The following is a 7,234-nucleotide window of genomic DNA, read 5'->3' on the forward strand; positions in this document are numbered from 1 at the left end:
CCTGCAAGAAACGAAACACTGACTTTGATTTTTAATTATAATTGTATCACGAGCCAGTCACATTTGTACATTGTTACGCTTATGGGGTGCAAATAAATTACTATGGACGTTTTAATCCGAATTATTGTACATGTAACACAGATTTTCAACTCTTTCGCCTTCTCTTACACTATATTTCACGTCATGGGGAAGGTGATTGAATAGGGGGAACATTTTAGGGAGAATATAGAGGGACAAGAATCCCAAGAAAATAATAAATTAGCTAAAAGTAATGCAGGCAGAGAGATGTATTTCTATTGTTGATTGTGCCCCCATTTCCAATCCATTCCAGTGCTCCGTCTTGGCCAAACAAATGAAACCTTTGTGGATCCAAATCTAAATCCAAGTTGAACAATGTAATGTGTCTTCGTCTCTCTCGTCGCAAATGTAAAGCAAACAATTCTTCTTCAGTTTGAGTTATTTGAATCCATCTTGAGAAAAGTTGGGAGGACTAAAAGGATTGAGAAAAGGGTAAAGAATTCAAATTTATTAGCAAAATCAGTCGAATCAGTGAAACAGATTTGAAGAATGGAGAAAAAGTTGATAAAAGGAGGAAGAATGTACGTCTGTAATCATTGGATTTCTCCAGGCCTGCATTTGTCGAACCAAAAATGCGTCTTTCCTCCAGACAGCGCTAGGTATGTACGTTATATGACAAAACTTTCGAAATTAAGACGAGATTTCGTAAGCTGGCTGAAATTAAGCAGCTTGGTAAGGAATTAGGCGAATCAGGACATCTTCCTCTTCACGTCTATCTAACAAACTACAAGAAAAGTGACAACTTGCAAAATCGGGTTTTCTTCTGCTTGTGTGCCTTTCTTATTCACGTTTTGATCAAGATTTATGACCTAATTTGGAAAATCCAGTTAGTTACTTTCTCAAGCAAGGAAGGGAAAGGCGAGGAATCTTTTGTCGTACAAGTTTGTCTTAATAAGTTGAAGTTTACGATAATGAACATGCTCCCTGCGCACTTTAACATTTCAACAGAGAAAACTATCTTCATTGAATTTGAATTGTGTTTCATACATACGGCTGTAGAATCCTGGTACAATCAAGCTCACTATTTTTTGTGGACGTACATACATACATTTTTATAAGCAGGATTTTCTCGAAAATTATTTCAGATGCATTTTCAAAGCTGACAAATAAATACATAAATATATCTTCAGTTTAAAAGTTTCATGTTTTGATTGTATTTAAGGTGTGGTGTTTATGTAAAATACTTTATGAAGCATAACATTACTGTACTTATTTGAACATCTGCTCCAAATTAAACCGGATTGATTTCCGTGCCTCGTAAATAAAAATTACTTAATGTCACCTACAAAGTAATAATAAACCGATTTTATTCATTTCAACAAACCACCACCACGGTGAATCTACTACTTAAATCTTAAACAATAAGTGGCTATTGAAATCAAAGTTTCATAGTTTATAACTCGAAACTTTTGTCATTTATTTGTCATCTCTCCTTGAAAAGGTCTTCTTGCTCAGTTCACAGCAAACCTTGTCGTCACGTAAGAGCAGCTTCTCCAAGGAACTCTCTTGACTTGATGGAACGTTTGAATAAAATGAGTTGTAAAGATGGGGAAAGAAGACAAAAGTTATATTCACGACGGACAAACCCACTCCACCCAAATCTAACACAATTCATTTCAAAACAATTTGGGGAACCCTCCTCCTCCTTTTCTCATTATATTCATGCCACACAAATTCATTATATTTTACTTTAGTTTCAAACTTCTGAAACTAAACCCATTCTTTTCCTTGTCTTAATTTAATTCACAATTTTGGTCAGTCCGTTCCCTCAGCTTACTCGATATATGTATGTAACATTTACACTATTGTAGTATTTCACACTGCTGCATATTGGACGAACTAATTATTTTAAGCATCTTCTTACATACACAATTTAAAACTCTGTTAATTAATACTGGCATGACATTTTTTTGTTAAATGAAATATTAAAGTTCTAAATTTAAGCTACCATCTCGTTATTAAGTGGCGTCAGTCGGTTATTGTGATCGTTTTGTCTGTCCGTCCGTCCGTAAGCAGGATATCACCAGGCTCGTCATAATCAAAATTAAATTTAACGTTAATTTTCATACAGGGTGTCATTTTGAAGGAAATCACCACAAAATCAACATATTTTTATATTTTTGACCTCCGACCAATCCATGCTTATGAGGACCGAGATCAAAGGTCAAAAATACACAATTTTCAATTTTCATATGGTGTATCATTTTGCATTGTATGACGCCACTTTTATATTTTCGTTTGAGACGGTCTATTCTCAAACTAGAAAGATTTGCAGGGCGAGTGAGGAAATGGTGAGAAAAGGGCAACATAGCAAGTACGTAGAGACCTTATGTATAAGTTTTAAAACTTGGATATAAAGCTTCATTAAAGCCAACAAAACTAACTTTCTGGCTAAGTTTGATTCTGTTCAAAAGAGAGACTTGCCTCTGGCCTGAAACAAAAGCGGGTGTGACTGGAGACTAAAGTAAAGGAAAACGAACTACTAATTCCATTCTTTCTCTTTTGGATTCGATACCTCACCTTAATCCACTGAAGCTGAATAGAGTTTGAGGAGAAGGTGGGTGGAATTAAATCGCATAAATAGAAGAAAACGAAGACGATGAAAGAAAAGTTGGAGAATTCCTACCGATTTTCCTCCCCGGTTAAAATTGTTTCTTAATTCATTCAATCCAAATTGGTGAATCGTTTGGCTCAGAGTTATTACGGCTTTACCACCCCTTTTGAAATTTTATTGAATCAGGCACGAATAAATTATTGGATTTGGGTTTCTTTAAGAAATTGTAGCTGCACGAGCCAGGATTGTATTAATACCGCATAAAAGAAAGGATGCGAATAAAACGTAAATTTATTGCCTTTTATGATCCCCTTCTCTCTTAGAGAGAGGAGAAAGCAGGAGAAGAAACCTTTCAATGATTTAATTAATTAGTTTTCTTTCAAAAAACAGGAGAAACACTGGGATCGGTTTAAACTGAAGGGAAATTTGGGAGGAAAATGGTACTTGCCTGTTGCTGATTTTTTCAGGAAAAATTCATTGAAATTCTTATCGATAAACTGTTCAATTTATAAAGAATTTCTGGTTGCATTTATACGGTTGCATATGAGACTGATTTTTTTAGGAAAAATTCCTTGAAATTTTTATCTATAACCTGTGCAAGTTATAAATACTTTCTAGTTCCATTTACACATACTACGCAAGAATGACATGTCAAAAATTCGAGCCTAAAAAACTGTAAAGCTGCATGAAATCTGCATATTATATCGAATGAATTGGAGCATGACTGAAACCTCGGCTCGACAAAGACAGCCCATAATAATGGATGGAGATGGACTATGGACAGAATAAAAATAAGCTGTTCGAGACCACCTAAGCAATCACGTCAATTCCAATTGTAAATTGAAGTGGAAAAACTTATTTCTTTTTCTTTCTGTTCAAGTCACTTGTTTGGCGGGTTGATCCCTCATGTTTGCTCAATACTTTATTCGATCCGATGGTGGACGGCCGGACGGACGGATTGATTTGATACTGATGGATTTGAGAAACTCAAAATAAAATCTGATCCATCTTTATAAATCAACTTGCTTTGAAGAGCATAATGATAACATATGCATATTACATATTCATTGTGGTCGTCGTTGTAGGTATAAAAAAACTTCAAGCTTGGATAATAATGTGATGTGATGCGCCACGTTTCCTATTTCCCGATCCAATCCTTCGTCTGTCCATCTCTTTCCTTTATCCGGTTTGTATTTATAATGCTCATTGTGCTCGAATCTCTGCCAGTGAGAGCTTTCTTATTTTAGATGTTGGCGATAAGTTGAAGCTTACCTATTTATTTTTTGGTGGCACACTTTTTTGCAAATCTGTACATAAGTATTTGCCAAAATGGAAATACATTGTAATTCTTACACATGTGACAAACATTTGTGCAAAAATTGTGTAACAAGATTTTTGTAAACCAAGCTTGATGTGAATAAATAAAATAAAATCAAGTAAAAAAACATCGATTATTTATAATTTCTTACATAAAAATTTCAAATGATACATATTTACTTTCGTCAAATTTTAGTATCGGCTATTTACTGTATGTATTACTAACTTATTTTCTATAGAGGACCACTTTACTTTCGCCCCCGCCCAACTAAGGACAAATATGTGTGTACTGTGTAGTTTCGATTTGCCGTCTTCAGATCAACGTTATCATGACGGCCAGCGTATTACTTAGCGGTTATTCAGATCATGCACAAATTGAAGCGTCTCTGGCTCTCTCTCCTTTGAATACGAGGAGGGCCGGATAATGCTTCCCGTCAATAAGAAACATGACATTACAAACTCATCATTCAACTCCACTCATCTCATCTCAACCCTTTCCTGGTCTGGTCTACGGACAGGAGGAGGAGGCGAAAGAGCAGGAAGATTACTTTACATGACTTCAGACATGAGACGACCTTTCAAGCCATGAAAACCAATAATGGTTTAATGTGGTTTAATGTAATGTGATAATGCAAAGCACGATGTTGCCCAGGACGTAAGTGTTTGGACCCGACGTGAGGAGAAAGAGACCACCATGCGGCGTGGCGTTGTTGTTGGATTATCAATCGATGGATGGATACTTTTCCACTTTGTTCATTATTCCAATTTATAAATGATGACAATAGATGAGGATGCTTTCCCTAAAAATTCCAAAGTGCTAAATTCTTGCATTCTTTACTGTCTAATAAGTAGGTTTTTGCTCGTGGAAAAGTGACACTCAAAATTAATGTAAAATTGGTTTTAATCAGCATTCATACATATTTATGAGCAGTATAAAATACACATTTTTTGTCTGCCGCTATCACTCACTTGCACTTGCTATCACTCACTGTACATATGTACACATCCTTGATATTTACATAAGACAGAGGGAATCAACCTCCAATTACACATCACAAAGTCAACAATCATTTCTCTTCGTGTGCAATGAACAATGACCAACTGGCTGGAAGACCAGACTGCGTGTCTCTCTCTGTACTTGACCATTCTGTATGTAATCGAGTCCTTTTAGCGTGTCTTGGTTCCACGCAGTCTGCCAGCTTCTCGGTGGATGGATAAGACATCTCCTATTACGTACGTAATGATGCGACAGAATATTAAGGAGCCGATGATGATACCACGGATTAGCTGGTAAATACTTACCAACCACATGTAAGCACACCGATACAATCTATCCTCTGCGGATATGAAGTATTTAGAAAAACACAAGACAAGAATGTTTCACTATCCACATTTAAGCAGCCATTTTAATTCCAAGCACATCCATTACGCTGGATTTAAGCCCTAACCAAACTGCAGGCAGGAGAGGATCGGCTTCCTTTAAGTCCCTGTTAATAATCAACCCTGTGAAGGGAAGACAAGACAGGAGAAGACATTTATGAGACGACACACAAGATACAGAGAGATGAATAGCCACGTAACAATGGGACTCTTAAACAAAGGGTCACATTCCAGGGTTGACCTTCCTAAGAGAAAAAAGCCACGACGCCAAGCAGGCTGGTCTGGTCCAGCAGCAGTCATCCAGTCTCACGATTTCTACCCTCTCCTCCTCCTTCCTTCGTCATAAGAATAAGAGAATATAAAATAAAGTAAATTATATTACACGTCCAGTCCACCACCTCGGTTACTCCGCTGTGTAGAAATTACCTTATGATGGGGAGCACAATGCAATCAACAATATGACGATGACAACCATTTCTTTTACTTTTCCATTCCTCGCCTTCTTCTTTTGGTATGATCTCTCCTCCTGAAACAGAACAAAGAAATGTCCAACTCAAGAAACCTGGGGGAGTTAGTGACAAAAATAATATACTGAGCATGGAAAAGTATAGAAATCTATCCAATTTTTTCCAAGTTTAGGGATGGATGGGGTGAGACAGAGAAAATTTAAGACGTGGATCTATATATGCCTCACCTTAAAAACTAACGTATGTTTAGCCCCGTGGTGAAGTAAGGTAAGTGTCACATATGCGTTTTCGTTTACTGGACGACGCGGTATGGATGGAAGTGAAATTAAGCAGTGGTCTCACCGTCATCCGTCTTACTCAAATCTGAAATGCTAACATAACTTCTCAGTGACCATTTTAACTCGCATTCGTATTTATAATACTCCTACTACATGTAAACTTTCAGGTAGACGCATACATATTTAGAAACCGTACTCAAATGCGTTATACAGTGTAGCGTTAAGCATATTAGTGATAAGGTCGACCGAAGTGTTGGTGGAAATATAAAACTGCTACTGATTCATATGCCCATTGACTAAGGGTTCAGACCTTTGGACGTCATTCGTCATGCTTACTCACTACAAAACTTATTGTAAGCCACGCCACCACCACCACCACCATTTTCTAAATAAATTTCAGAATGAAATCTTTGTTGTGGGGGTGGTTGTCTAAGGTAGGTTGGTATTTATATCGGCCATCCAAGACATATCAGGTATCCTTGTCACCATTCTTACATTATTCCTCCACCAAATCGTCAATCATGCATGTGGAACTCGTCTCATTGTGGTGGGGGCAGCTCGTTCTAAGTTGAAAGTGGCAATGACATAAATTGGAGTGATAGGTAGGAAGGGCTTTCGTGTAGTTTCCATTTTATGAGAATAATAGGTCCCCGATCCATTATCCGAGTTCACGATGAAGCCTAAAGTAAACCCGTCTCATTTCTACCATTACAAGGGCATCAGGAAAGTACAGGTATGTAGAGACGAACTTCTATCCATCTCTCTACTATATATTTTCAAGAGTCCATTTAACCAACAAAGCAACAATGCTCCGGAAATACAGGACAAGAATGAAGTAAATGAAGAGAACGCACAGAGAAAATCCCTCCGCTTGTGGGATAACAATGTAGTAAAATGGACAATGTAATGCCCGAAACACAAAGATTCACGCAGACCATACCATCATCCTCTGAATGGATGGATTGATTCTCAACGTGGCTAAAATTTTGTAAAATTTTAAAATTCTGAACCCAACTGAGCACTTCTTGCTGCAATATCTCCTCGTGCAATACAAAACCAATTGATTAGGACGAGAATGGAATAATGGGAGGGTTTTGTTACAGGAGAGAATCACCCACTCACAGTTCATACATACGCCATCCGCACTTTTATGATTTATC

The 7,234-nt window shown here is 37.2% G+C and overlaps 1 long non-coding RNA gene across 1 annotated transcript; it reads right to left on the reverse strand.

Annotated features, from left to right (window-relative positions):
• Positions 1 to 4,139: 4,139 nt before the first annotated feature.
• Positions 4,140 to 6,233, reverse strand: LOC118434481. Its single transcript, XR_004834066.1, has 4 exons — positions 6,024 to 6,233; positions 5,756 to 5,855; positions 5,252 to 5,664; positions 4,140 to 5,175 (listed from the first exon to the last, which is right to left on the reverse strand). It is a non-coding gene; the product is annotated as an uncharacterized LOC118434481 (long non-coding RNA).
• Positions 6,234 to 7,234: the final 1,001 nt, after the last annotated feature.

Source organism: Folsomia candida, unplaced genomic scaffold (assembly GCF_002217175.1).
Source record: "Folsomia candida strain VU population unplaced genomic scaffold, ASM221717v1 Fcan01_Sc002, whole genome shotgun sequence".
Lineage (NCBI taxonomy): Eukaryota > Metazoa > Arthropoda > Collembola > Entomobryomorpha > Isotomidae > Folsomia > Folsomia candida.